Here is a 15,305-nt window from a genome sequence, read left to right as displayed (position 1 = left end):
TATTCATCCTTTCGAGTTTTGTAACTATAAACATCTGTTATTATGTGCCAAGATGCCTTTCTGGGTGAACGGGAACTTACTGAATGAGTACAGGACCCATGACAAATGGAACACGTGCAACTTTATCCCATACTCCATGTGCCTAAATACTATATGGCACATATACCACCCACTGCACCTATATTACTTGCTGAATGTGAAATATATATATATATATATATATATATATATATATATATATATATATATATAATATATATAAAAAATCTGTTTGGCACACACATGTCCACCGATACCCTACACTACGTGCATCCTTCTAAAATATCGGATGTGATGTTATTCGTTGTTCTATAGCTCTTTCTCCGTTAGTATGGCACTTTCTTAATCTGGGAACCTTTCAGACTTTTCTGCAGCTTCACTCCATTGGTTGCATGGGGTTAGCTGAGATGCCTACCAGTATGGATGACATGTGAATCCTACACCTTGTTGTCCCCTTTGCCATATGTAACATTTTCTATTCACTGATTTACACACGTATGATTCCATGTCTCTGTATGTATGTGATGTAAAGTGCTCTGACACCCTACAGTGGTATGAGAGGTCCTATAAAACCAATTAAATGCATGTGACAGTGGTGCTATAGAGAGATGAGAGGCACTGTTGGAGGAAAGTAGTGAGGAAATCATTGAATATTGTCAGTCATTGAAAATTGACAAAAGATTGTTGTATCCTGGTGCATAGTAAGGTCATTATTCTACCATGCTTTAAAAGCTAATACAATTCAATATATAATGACACATGTGTTGTAAAATGCCCCCCAAAGCCCCCTTTGTAGTGGTCAGGCTCATTCGCTGCAGTTTGCGTGCACTATATGGGGACTGGTCTGACAACAGAGAGCAGCTTTAGGTTTCCAGTCCAGCCTTGGCAGGAGCAGGAGCTTAGGGATGCAAAATAAAACCAAACAATGAAAAGTTAGTCGCGAGATGCAGCACCAACCTTCCCATTTGGATTTTTCGATTTTTGCAATTTTTTTTAAATATAAAAATACAAAAATCTTTAGATATTCAAGTCTAGTCTCTGTTTGATGTGCACATGTTTGTTTTTTTCCGAATTACGTGTTAATGTTTGACATTTAAATCATTCAAATTGCTTGGGGGTCCCCGGCTTCCAGTAGTGAGTCAGTGGGGGTCCTCAGGAGTGAAACGTTTGGGAACCACTGCCCTAAGGAAACTACAACTCGCGCACGCCATGTAGTTTTTTTTATCCATAATTTAATTGCAAATATTGCAATGATCTTATCAATGTTGTCATAGAAGATGTCATGAGTGATGTAATATGTGTGGTAATTTAGCAGTGCATGGCAAGGGTGCGAGTTATAGTTACATTAGAATACAAGTTATAGTTACTTGAGATAACTATAACTGGTGGATTTCTGTGTTTTTTCAGGTTTAAGATATTACATTGTTACTGAACATTTCACCTAATTATAACTTTACCTTAACCTTTGTGTTTTTTTTACAGTTAATTTTTAGGTTCTTTTTAATGTAAAGTAACATTTTATTACCATGTGTAAAGCAGAACCCACAACTCGTCTGGCCTTCAGCCGTGTGCAGTGTGGGGTTGGACGCAGGGCGTGGATTGCAGCCAGGCCCTGCGTCCAATTCCCCGCATGCAGCCAACCACAAGCTGCGCATGAGCGTAGGGTTGGCCACTGGGCTTGGTCTGCCGCCAAGCCCTGTGGCCAACCCCCCAGCAGGCTGCCAACCCATGCTTCACACAGCCTTTGGCGTGCACAGGTATAGGTTGGCTTTCGGGCCCCGGGGACGCACAGCATATATGTTAACCCCTTCCATGCTGATGACGAACCCCAGCCGTCATGCACTACGGTGCTCGTGTGCTGATGACGGCTGGGGTTCGTCACGGCCTGCCCCTGTTCGTGTTGTTTACAGCACACCAGGGGAATCGCGGCCGCATGGAAGGGGTTAAGGGAAGGGGGTGTGCAGTTCCCCATACCAAGCCTTAATAGGACCCTGGGATCCCATTCCCTGGGACCAAATTCTAAAGGGATGGGGGTGTGCGGCCCCCCTTGGCCAGACTTAATAGCCATTGTGGACCCAATTTCACAAATAGAATAACAAAAGGAAATGGTGTTGCGCCCCCCCCCCGCCTTATTAGTCCCCGGGGACCAGATCCCCGGGCCGCATGACATGAAGGGGAGTGAAATCTAAGCCTAACTATAACGTCCATGTAAACATTTTTCAGTGAATATGTGTGTGTGTATATGTATGTGTGTATATATATATATATATATATATATATATATATATATATATGTGTTTTTAGCTTTTATTGCATGAAATAAAAGCCCATATTTCACAAGAAAATATTTCACAGGTCCTTGTGGGATGTGGGTATCATCGTAATGACAGTCCCCAAACCTCTCAACTGAGTTTTACCATTGTCAGGGCTTCTAGGATTATGCAATAATGGCAGGCCAAATTATGCAGTAGAGCTATCTAAATTATGCAGACAAAAAGTTAACTTGTGCAGTGCATTCTCTGGTACTGTTATTCTGATCCATTTGACCTGGAAACTACGTTTTCTATTGAAATCTTCAAATTATGTGACAAGGTCAATAAATCGATAACTAAGTGGTAAATGCTGCATTTTATTGTGTGTGTGTGTGTATATATATATATATATATATATATATAGGAAATGTTAGGAAGTCCAGTCACAGAATCGCCTAATTCCACCATCTTGATCACTGTGCATTATTTTATCAACAATCTATTCATAAAAGGTTAACAAAATCCCAACATTCTAATGCCAATCGGTGCCTATTGTTAGCTGAACCTTAAAATGAACTCCTCCACTAATTTCTCCCTTCCTAGGAAAGAACTTTCTTTCTCATAAATGGCGTTTTTTTTTCTAGAGTTCTTCATTCCTATCTACATATGTTTAATAATCTTTTACTGCAGAGAAGCAAGCCCTATTGTCCAAGATGCCCCTTACTATTTTCAATATATCTTTTTGTGTTTGAAAAAACACTTTTTTCACGGTCACGTCCCAAAAATGAACATTTGATATAAAAATACATAATTGGCAACATGTTGAATATATTCACATATTACTCTTTTACGGTTCTTCTGACATTTACAAGCCACCTTGCCATCAGTCTTGTGGTTTCTGATATCACCAGAACCCCTTGTTGGCAATGGTTTGTATATACATTTTCATCCATTTGAGCTAGAAAACATTTTTGTTGTTCAAACTTGCAAATTATGGAGCAGATGATAGATTATGAGGAAAACAAGGCAAATCCATAAGTATTCGGAAATTGGGCGGTCGCTGTATTTCATAATTCCAGTGGCCTTGCCTATACCTCGTAGTGAATGTGCACCCATGCCAAAGAGTACATTCTGCGTGGGACCCATATATTTTATTGAATATAGACCATCAGGTATGCTTTTGGGTACTGTATGTGGCCACATTGCAGTCCTTAACCGTGTAGTATTATGCATATACTATACCTTCCGGACTGAGAATAAACATATGGAACATCCCTCACAGATACACGTCAGTACAGTTCAGTGTACTTGCCCTTCTCACACAGGACATGCCTTCAGTAGACTTGGTATTACCACAGAGGGCTGTGGTTATGGCATGTGTATGTAGGGCAGGGCACACTGTCAGCTAATGTAAACCTAGGAATTCTGCCAGGTCCTGGATATAGATTGTTTTGTTATATGGAGCATGTAGTTGGACAAGTTTATAGAGATTACTTTTATTTATACATATATATAGCAGCCACTGGATACTTTTCGATGGCGGAGAGTGATAAGTTTAAGTGGGTGAGGGTGAGTTGGGTAGGAATACATCCTGTGAAGGCAAATGATTATAATCACTCTCCAATATACACCAATGGTTAGGTGAATTAAGCATCAGCTCTCAGGAACTGATTGTAATCCTACCCGAAAGACAGCCTGCCCTTGAGTTATGGCTGAGAATGGGCTCTCCGAGTCTATTTGGACTGATGGGGAACTTTCGCATCTCCGGGACAGACGTCACATTACATGTGGGCTTGGCCCTAAAAAGAAACCACTAATTATTTACAGGTTAAACCAATCTTTCAACATCAAACATCATCACTACTTCACACATTTTACTTAAGCAAGCACGCTCAGTATTCCTTGCCTGTTCTGCTTTATGAAGTATCCTTCCTATGGAGGTCTTTTGTCAGACCTTCTTGGTGCATTTGACAGTCGCAATGCCTTGAATGTCTTGTAATAATACTGTCTCCAGTTGGCCTTGCAACCCGCTTGGTCACACACATGCTTGTTGTGCCAGTTATTTTCTCTATGGACTTACTGACACAAAGGTTCTTGAAATTTGTGTTGGGAAATCCAAGAAAATTGTACTTTTGGCCAGGTGTTACTTCATTGGGAACCTGCGCTCAAAGGGTTCTTCAAACTGAAGTACTAATGAGGTTTAGATCCCAAAAATGCCTTGAACAAACAATCCATAGGTTCTCAAAGATATTAATGAACCACCATTGAATGAATGAATGAAAGTTTTTAAAGCGCTCTATTGGCGAGGCGTCTTGGCGCTAGAATAGCAGAGATATAGAAGGCAGGGGAGGAAATGGTTACTCAGCAGGAAAAAGCCAGGTTTTTAACAAGAGCCGGAAATGTGCATGGGCTGGTGAGGGTCTGATATTTCATGGTAGCTTATTCTATAGTTTATGAGCTAGATAGGAGAGACTTCTGCCACCCCACTTTGTTTACTTGATTCTTGGAGTCCTAACGAGTGCTTGCTTTGTTGAGTGAAGGGAGCGACCAGGAATATACCATCGAAATTATTTGCAATATTCTATGGGTCCACCTCCATGTAAGGTTTTATGAACCAAGCATAACGTTTTAAATTTAATTTGCTCCTTAACTGGGAGCCAATGAAGTTTTCTAATAGCCCCAGATATATGGCTATATTTAGGGAGATTCAATAGGGTCTGAGCTCAGGCGTGTAGCTAGGCACTCTTCGGCCCGTGGCTGTCCCTGCCTTTTGCCACCGCGCTGAATAGCGGGGGGAGGGGGGTTGCTGGTGAAGATTTTTGCCCCCCCCCCTTTGTATGCCACTTTCCGAGCTGCCGCATTCTGTAGGGATTGCAACTTGTTCAATTGTCTCTTTTCCAAACCAAGATAGAGAGCATTGCAATAATCGAAGACAGAATGAGTGCTATGACAACTGTTTTTCGTAGCTCCATAAGGAGATACGGTAAAATCTTCAGCAAAATTCTCAGGGTAAAATAACAGGCCAAAGTGACATGGTTTATCTGCCCCATAAAACTGAGCTGGGTGTCCCACACCCAGATTTCTCATTTTAGTAACAGGCAGTGGGCAGGCTCCTGCTTCTCCCGACCACCAGTCAGATTTCCAGATGGGAGGGCCAGAGCCAAATTCCATGACCTCCGTCTTTTGAGTGTTCAATTTTAAGAAGTTAAGGTGCATCCATTGAATAATGTGTACCATACAAATATGATACCTGGCCGTGGGCAAATTATCTGGGGAAGATATAGAGATTACAATTTGTGTCATCAGTATATGACACTAGCAGAAAGCTGTGGTGCTTGACTAGTAGAGCCAGCGGAGTCACATTGATATTAAATAATGTGGGTGACAGTGCCGACCCCTGAGGGACTCCGCTAGGAAGATGAAATTTATCTGACTTAAGGTTATCCCAGCAGACCCTGTGTTCTCTCCCTGTCAGAATAGAGTTGAGGAGGGCCAGCGCGGAGTATTGGATCCCTATTGCCCTTAAACGCTGCATGAGAACGGAGTGGCTCACAGTGTCAAACGCAGAGGGCAGGTCCAACAGGATGAAGACCGCCCTGCCCCCTCTATCAATTTGCCATCTCAGTTCCTCCGTGGCCATGATTCGTGTGGACTCAGTAGAGTGATTAGCTGGAAAGCCATGTTGAGAACTGTCAAGTAGGTTGTTGGAGGCCAAGTAATTGTTTAACTCTTTATTTAGAGCTTTCTCCAAAACCTTGGCAGCCAGAGGCAGACAGGAAATTGGACGGTAGCTAGTGACATCATGGGGAAGCAGAGTAGGTTTCTTTAGAATTGGTCTGATACTGTCCTGTGAGAGAGTGCCATCTTTCTTTCATGGGATGCCCCCACTTTTTTCTGAATTGCTGATGTACTTTGACTGAGTGTGCCCTGGGCTCCTGCCAATCAGGTGCCCAGGGCCTGTGTTCCTTCCCTAAAAAACTGTATTGAAACCTAAACCCAATTGGCATCTCTGGCCACATGTCAGCCCCTGGTAAATGGTACCCTAGGTACCCAGGGCACTGTGACCAGAGAAGGCCCCTAAGGGCTGCAGCACTTATTGTACCACCCTTAGGGGTCCTGTACCCTTGACGCACACACCCTGCTTTGGCAGACTGAGTGTCCTGGTGCAGATCTAAACAAAGAGTCGACATGGCACACATCCCTGTGTGCCATGCCCACAACACACTGCCCTGGCATACCTCAGTCACCCCTTTAGCTGGGTGCTCTGTGCCAGTGGTGCAGGTACAGGTGCATGAACACTGTGCCCCTACAGTACCCAGGTCCATTCCTGGGCACTGTAAGTGCAGTGCTGCCATTAAGAGTATATGGTGCTGGTCATCACGAACTCCACAGCACCATGATGGCTACACTGAAGACTGAGAAGTTTGGTATCAAACTTCTGAGCACATTAAATCCACACTAATGCCATTGTGGGATTTAATGTACAATGCACAACAGAGGTCAACTTGGAGTTGCCCCCTGAAACAAATGCACAAGGTGTGTCCTGACTGAGAGGCTGCCACCCAGCAGATATGTTGCTGGACCCCTGGGTAGAGAGCTATCCGCTCTCGTGGGCCTGCAACAATGCACATCCTGGGGCGAAGTGCTAGGCCTTCGCACCCTGGATGAGCAGGGGGAGCTTCAAAGGCATGCTGCCGTTGTGAGCTTCTCCAGGCCACTTGCTGTTCTCAGCAACTGGCCCCCACCGGTTTTGACCCCCACTCTGGCGGGAAGACAGGCGGGGAAACCTAACTGAGGAAAGGGGGTATGCCAGCCTCTGCCAACCCCACCCCTCATGAGGGGGAGGCGAGGTGAAGCACAACTCCGGGCTCTCACCATCTTGAGGATGGGGAGCCCTACCCAATCAGAGACAGGCTCCTGCCCCCCTCCAACTGGAGAGTGGCAGGATAGGGGGTGTACTCACCCCAGGGAAGGGACCCATTGGTTCCTGACTTTACCCCTACCTGTAACGCCCCTAAATCTAGTATTTAGGGGCACCCTGAACCTTCCTTCCTCAGATCCCGATTCCTAAACTACAAGAAGAAAGAAGACCTGCCGTGCAGCTGCTAACAAGAAGACGACACCAACTGACTTGGCCCCAGCCCTACAGGCCTGTCGACCCTCGAACCTGCTCCTGCTAAATCCCGGCGTCTCCTGTGGTCAGTAACCTAGAAAACCCCAGAGGACCTGACTGTCTTGCTCATCCAAAGACTGGGACTACCACGAGCAGTGGTTCTGCTCAAACAGCAACAACCCCTGGTGCCAGCCAGGAACTGCGAATCCAGCACACTCTGCCCCCTCAGAGCCCGGCCTGTGCCTGAGTGACCAAAGACCACGAGGACATCCTCCTGGCGATTGTGACCATGAATCGGGCACCCAAGGACCCTCCTCGACGCTCCTGATGACGCCTGCAGCCTCGCAACCAGGGACCCCTCCAACCGCGACTAGCTGAGGGTAAGATTTCCCCGGCGCCCCATGGCCCCCTGTGCCCAACTCCTGGGTGGCTACCTAACCTCTAGCTTCCCAACTTACCTCTCGAAGTGGTGGTCGCACCTGAGAACTCCTTCCCCGAGCTTACAGCCTTTGTTCGTCATGCAGCTTTCCCATTGAAATACATTGGGCGCCCAACGGCCCAAAAGCACCCTGCACCCAGCCGCCCAAATGCCACTGGAAAGACATTTGGGAGGCTATTAAAACCTAATTGTAGTTGTTTTTACCTTCTACGCTGTAGTCTAACCTCAATGTTTTGAGAGTTTTTAACTCTACAGAGTACCACAAGGAAGTAGGCTTGTGCCTACGTTTATTGATCACTTTAGTGGGAGCCACTTGATCTATAGCGGATCTAATCCAAAAATCATAATTGGCTGCATCCCTGTTCGGATCACCTGTAAGCATTATTACCTAGCATGTTATTTAGGGTATCAAAGTTAATGCTCCGCTAGGAGCGAGTAGTAGTTGGAGGTAGGCGCTTTGCCGGGGATAGAACTTGAGGGGCAAGTAACCTAAAGAAAATTGCCCTATGGTCTGTCCATATTAGATGCAGGATCTTATCAATTTCAATAGTGGCAGGATTGGTGTAGATGCAATCCATAGTATGGAGCCCTTTGTGAGTAGGGCCTTCGACTATCTGGGACAGGCCAAACCCTTCCAAATTACCCATTAAGTTAAATAAACCGGTAGTGGAAGTTCTTGCTAGAAGAGTCTGGTTTGGTTGTATTCCAAACACAAGCTTCTGCTTTTTGTCAGGAAATTCATTGTGTTGACCATTGGGAAGTCATAGGGCATGGTCCTTATAGATTGTGGGGTCACAAGCGATTTTGCAAAATGTCTTCAATTCTCACAGGTGCATTTTTTATTATTCTCCTTTGCCTGCTAAAAAATGTATTAGATCACAACGATTTACGCCACAAACTTTCTGAGACCGAACCACTCACTTGAACAGTCTCCTGGACCAGATAATGTCCATTGGACTTTCAGCAGTCATCCTAGAGATTCTGGTGGCCAGCGGTCGCAGAGATATTCCAGAGGGCTGGGTGGTACGTGGAGGATTTTGGGTTACCCTAGAATATGATGCGGTAAATGGTGCATAGACCAGGCTTTTGGTGCTTAGACCAGGCCTGAGGTGAAGGACAACTGCCACATTATTTGTACAAAGTTGTTTAATAATAATAATACTGAATTTTGTAAAGCGCATGCAGCTACCTCCGGAGGAAGTGTCCTGGCGCTGGAGTGAGCAGTGAAAGTCATAGTGTGAAGAGGTGAGAATTATTGCGTGAAAAGCCATGTTTTCAGTAGACTCCTAAAACAAGGTTCAAGGTGTTCCAGAGCAGTGCCGTACTTCCGGAAAAAGTTCTGCCACCCAAGCGCGCCCTTTTCACTCGAGGGACGTGGATATGGACCTTATAGTTAGACCGTAGGAGTCTGGCATGAGAATATCTAGGCAGATGTTTTTTTAGATAATTTGGGCAAGTCCCATAAAGGGCTCTGTAGGCCAGGGTAAGCGCCTTGAATTTTATTCGACTTACCACAGGTAACCAGTGTAGCATGCGCAAGTGAGGAGGAATATGGTGTCTAAAAGGGACATGCCTAAGTAATCTGGCCGCCGAATTCTGAACGGTTTGCATCTTTTGCAGCAGAAATTTCGGGAGGCCTAAATAAATGCCGTTGGCATAATCCAGCCTAGAGGTGATCGTGGCATGAATAATAGTTTTGCAGCAGCTCACCGGGAGCAGTCGAAGAAATCTGCGTAGGCTCCTCAGTTTGCTTATGCAACCTCCAACAACCTGCTGTATCTGGGGGGCAAAAGACAGGCCATTATCCCATGTAACCCCCACATTTTTTGCCTTTATGCTGGGAGTTGGTGCGGGACCCATCTCGTCGGGCCACCAAAACTCGGCGGGGGGGTGGGCGCCTGTGCCAAAAAAGATCACCTCCGTTTTGCCCGCGTTTAATTTCAGTTTGTTGGTGTTCATCCAGCAGGCCACATCTCGAAGGCAGCCCTTAAAATTGGAAAAGGCTGCCTCAGAAACCTCCGAGAACGGGAAGACCAACTGGGTGTCATCAGCGTAGGAAATTGCGGTGACTCCCCAATTGGCAATCAGCGTGAACAGCGGGGCCAGATAAATATTAAAAAGGAGCGGGCTCAGGGCTGAGCCCTGTGGGACCCCGCAGTTCAATCTCCTGGAGTCTGAGGAGAAGGCGCCTAGAGCCACCTTCTGCGATCTGTTGGACAGATAGGAGTGGGGCCAACCCAGTGCCTGGGCTTGGAGGCCGATCTCAGCCAGGCGTTGTAGTAGCCTGTCGTGATCCACCGTATCAAAAAAAAAAAAAAAAAAAAAATCCACCGTATCAAAGGCGGCCGATAGATCCAGGAGCACCAGCATTGCTGATGCTCCTGAATCCAGCGACCATCTAACTTACTCGGCCACCTCGATCAGGGCGGTCTCGGTGCTAAAATCGGCTCTAAAAACCTGATTGTGTTTCGTGGAGAGCATTACTATCTTCCGTGAATTTATTTAGTTGCCGCTAGATTAATTTTTCAAGCATTTTGCCCGGCGCTGCCAAAAAAAAGAGATGGGACGAAGATTACTTAAATCTTCTGGGGCCCCGTTTGGCTTTTTTTTCAAAGGGAGTATGGTTGCGTGCTTCTAGCACTCTGGGAACACTCCGGAGGAAATGGACATATTCCATATGTGTTGGAGAGTCGGCGCCACAAATTCCGCCATCAAACTCCAGAGTTTTGGTGGGCAGGGATCATCAGGAGATCCTGATTTACATCTGTTAATTTCCTGCATAACGGCATCTCGTGTAACTGGTTGAAATTGGCCCAAGGTCAATTGAGGAGCTCTATACTCCATTACATCTGATTTTACAGTACGCTCTGCAGGAGTGAAAGAGTCAGATACTTTCAGAATTTTGTTCTCAAAATATTCAGAAATAGAGTCACAAAGTTTGTCTGACGGAGTCACGTCCAGCTCAATACACCTAGGTTTAAAAAAGGACTGCACTATCTTGAACACTTCTTTGCTAGAGTGTTCTGCTTGACGGATGGAGGTGAAAAAAGAAAGTTTCCTTGCAGTTTTTATAGATTTGTGCAAAGCGCGGATGGCGGCCTTATAGCGAGCCCTCGCCAAGCTGCAATAGTCCGCTCTCCAAAGTCGCTCTAACTTTTTGCAGGCGGACTTCTCCGCCCTCAGTTCCAAAGAGAACTAGGGAGCAGAGGGAGAGCCCCTACGGGACATTGCCCGTTTAGCCGGCGCAATAGAATTCACCATATCGCCTATCCATTTTGACATAGCCACTGCATCCTTATTAACATCAGATGAGAGTGCAGGAGGGTTATGAGCCAGGACGGGGCCTATGTTTCCAAGGATCAGACTTTTCCATTGCCTCTTCAAAAAGGAGCGTCTCCCTGTCTCGGGCCCTGACCCAGGTAGCCTGACCGAGAATAGAATTAAAGCATGGTACGACCAAGTCAACTCTAGCGGTGTAACCACCGCCAGATCGTTGATATTAGAGAAAATCAGGTCAAGCATATGGCCTGCTTTATGTGTGGGAGCTGTGCTAAATAATGTCAGGTTAGCGGCACTAAGTCTCGAAATAAGCCGCTCAGCCAGTGGGCAGGCCGCTACCTCGGCATGCACATTAAAATCCCCCACCGCTATAAAGTAAGAGTGGAGGATAGAGCTTTGGACAATGGCTTCAATAAGCGCCGAAAAAGTAGTCTCTGCACAGTCTAGAGGCCGATAGATAACCATGCCTGCCAGTGACTGGCGGGGTTTAATTTGTAGGCAGAAGAACAAGCCTTCCACCCCTGCAATCGTAGTGGGTAATGAGGACGTGAGTTTATAGCAATCTCTAAAGAGAAGGGCCACACCCCCGCCTCTTCTTCCATCCCCCGATTAGAGAAACACCTTTTAAAACCAAGTGGCACCGCTAGGGCAACGGTAGGCATAGTGTATTCGTTCAGCCATGTTTCAGTTAGAAACAACACATCCCACTCACCGTCCTCAAGCAATAGCCAGATGTCATCGGCGTGTTTGGGCAAGGACCTGCAGTTTAAAAGACCCATTTTCAGGCTACAACAGCTTGAGTCAGGCCGAACGTTGGACTTGTAAGGAGAGCAGGAGCCAGAGAGAGTAGCCCATCTCATCGGGAAACCGCAAAGCAAGCAGACCTGTGAACTCTGATCAGCTGCAGGATCAAATGAAGCTTTGCAAGGTTGCTCCGAGTTCAAAGCTACCAACTCCTCTCTGGACCAGACAATCCTGGCTGTGCCTGAGCTCAGGCCATCAGCGTGGCAGGCCCTGGCCGCGGTCCGGTCGCGGACGGGCGCATACGGGCTTGCCTTCGGCGTGCCATCGGCGCGCCCGCTGCGCACGTCCGCTGCACGGCCGTGGGCACATTTCAATATAAGGAAAGCGCCCCGGAAGTGAACCAGCAAGGGGGAGGAGTCGCGTCCCTCCGTTCAAGCGGCACAGATAGCCGTGACGGAACGGGGACCGACCGGGGAAGTGCAAATAGGCAAAGTGCAAAGCTGCAATAAACAATTTATGCCAGCAAATCACCCACACTGTTATTTAAAAAATCGATCTTATTTTAAAATGCAAAAATTGTACAAATGAATTAAACGAGTTGTGGTTCTTAATTCAGCCACACACATTAACTAGAATCCTCCTTAAACAACGCTCGCCACCAGCGCCTGTCTCGCGCTGCTCTCATCAGCGAAGCTGTTGGAATCTGGCGCTTTTGTAGTCTGCAGGGGGAGGACTCGCGTCCCTCCGTTCAAGCGGCACAGATAGCCGTGACGGAACGGGGACCGACCGGGGAAGTGCAAATAGGCAAAGTGCAAAGGTGCAATAAACAATTTATGCCAGCAAATCACATACGTCTCTTCATACCCCCTGAATTCTTACACAGTGCCCGGGGTAAGAAATTGTATATAGATCTGCCATTATTCGAAGGAGATGTGAATGGCTCATTTATACAGTCCTGGCATTGTCATACATGATGTGATCAGGCACTGCACATAGGTCTACCATTATTACACAGGATGTGCCTCCAAGCAACTTCATATTGATGTGACACTAACACACAGTGCATGCCGTTTTCTGCTGTAATGGGCCTGGCCTGGGGTGACTTTATCACAAGTGGCATGTCTTTAGGCACTGTGCACAGTCCTCAGATTAAACCCAGTGCATATTTTCAGTGCTGAGCATTTATACATTTCCATTATGTGTTGAGTCATGTCCTCAGAGTTACTCATACACATTACATTATTGCACAGGTGTTGTTGCAATTGGTAGATATGGTATTAACATGCTGGGTATGGCGCTTGTAGCTGTATAATGACATGGTGTAAACATACAATCTATATAGTCAGGAACTATACATAGGTACGGATACATCACACACAGCATTCCTCAAGGTATTGCATTCTCACCAGGCATATAACCAGGTGCTCCCTATAAACCTAGCTTTATCCCATTGAGCATGCTGCAAAGTAGGATATATAGACCTGATATTAACACACATTACAGGCTATGAGGTACTGCACGCAGTGATGTATACTTTTCTTTTTTAAATAACTTTTTTGATTTTTTTTTTACAGAATAAATCATAGAAGACAACCAAGCATGACCACCTAGACTAACACAGGTCACAATGCAATGCCATACGTTTATCATTACATCCAGACATAGTACCAATCCCGGTGCATGTACCTGAGAACATCATTATGGCAAAACTCTAAGCGTATTCCCACCATTTGCCACATATCTTGTTGTGTTTTTTTTGTGTAACCCTGGGCTTCATACACTGACTTCTCATGCTGCATGCACTAACCCACCCCTTGACATCATTGAAACAACGAGGGCGCTGTGGCCACTTTCCACTCAGACTATATCCCTTTTCACAACCATTGTAGCCAAGCTGACCAATGCCTGATCAGCTCTCACCCCTCCCAGCCACTCAAAAGCTCTTAGCAGGGATATCATCAGCGACGGAACTATTTTGCAGTCCAACACTTGCAACAGCATCTGTCCCACCTCTCCCCAGAAGCTGACAATCATCGGCACAGCCATACCATATGATAGAAGTCTGCAGGTTCATTAGAACATCTGAAGCAGACGGGACTGGAGAGGAGGTGCACCAGATGGAGAGGAGCGAGGTAGTAATGGTGGAGGTAGCATAGCTTCATTAATCTTAACCTGGAAGAGATTGCAATGGTGGGAAGGACCATTCTGGCATCCCTCCAATCCTCCTCTTCTAGGGTGCCCTACCAACACCTCCCACTGAGCCCGTAGCGATACAATAATATCTGGGGAGTTAATGACCAAGGAGCACCCATCAGACGCTAGGCCTCTAAAGGATTGTGCTCAGGGAACTATGTGTCCGGTGGTGCCTGGAGTGCATGTCTCAGTATTAGATACTTGTGGACTGTGTAGGCGACAGCTCAAATACCGATTGAAGCTCCTGAAAAGAATCTATTTAATTACCAGACCAGACGTCCCCTAACAGGGACGTACAGACAAAGTCCCATTTGGTGAAGCCATTTAGGCCAGCGGCCTCTTGCTGCCAAGTCTCTCTCCATAGGGGTGTCTGTCTTGTACATTTAGTATCCCAGCCCATGTATCGAAGAGCCACTCTCCATCTGAGAAAGACTACTTGGGTGACTTCGGGGAGCGACGGAGGAATGAAAGTACTGTATCCCATCCCCATCACGGCATCAAAGCCCATTGAAGCTAACTCAATCCTGTACAGCCCCGCTAGGCTAGTGTTTGGGATACCATATAGTACAAGAAGGTTAGTCATGCCACTGCCGTGCGCGGTCTGTTGGCACTTGGACAACGCAAATCTTGCTCTGGACTTGCACCACAAAAACGTCTTTGCTATAGTATCCATCTCCCAGAAACACTGTCTGGCTATCGCCTGCTGGAAGTTTTGGAAATGGTATAGAAACTATGGTAAAACCAATATTTTATATAGTGCAACCCTATCTATCACATTGAGTCGGAGGGCTCCCACTTCTTTGACAGACGTCACCATTTGAACCAACAGAGCAAATCTAAGACTCCATTCCAGTTCGGGGAGGAGTGCGACATGAATTCCTAGATTATGAAAGATCAAACACCCTATAGGGATGGATGTCTGCCTTGCAAAACACTCCTGAGTGGGGTGGAGGGGCATCAACACAGATTTAGCATGGTTGATGCACAGACCTGAGGCCTCTCCATATAGATGTAGTATATGCATGTAATGCTGACCCGTCATGTGTGGGTTGGTCCGGAATAGTAGGACATCATCTGCATACAGAGCTGTGCGGCCTTCAGGGCACCCCTCCCACAACCAGCCCTGTACTTGTATATCACAGCAAATTTGCCAGTCCCTCAAAAACGAGGGCCTTAAGTCTTATTTGACTCTCTTTTGTTTGCTCTTCCCACTCCATTGTTGTTTTATTGTGCAAAATACACATTC

General features: G+C 46.2%; 1 protein-coding gene across 10 annotated transcripts in view; it reads left to right on the top strand.

Moving 5' to 3' along the window:
* The window catches only part of ENPP2 (ectonucleotide pyrophosphatase/phosphodiesterase 2), a 947,534-nt gene that overhangs the window by 467,167 nt on the left and 465,062 nt on the right, over positions 1 to 15,305 (top strand). The window lies entirely within an intron of this gene.

This window comes from Lissotriton vulgaris, chromosome 4_1 (assembly GCF_964263255.1).
Source record: "Lissotriton vulgaris chromosome 4_1, aLisVul1.2, whole genome shotgun sequence".
Taxonomy (NCBI): Eukaryota; Metazoa; Chordata; class Amphibia; order Caudata; family Salamandridae; genus Lissotriton; species Lissotriton vulgaris.
Note: the sequence above shows the minus strand (reverse complement) of the source record. Positions and strands in the feature narration are given on the sequence as shown.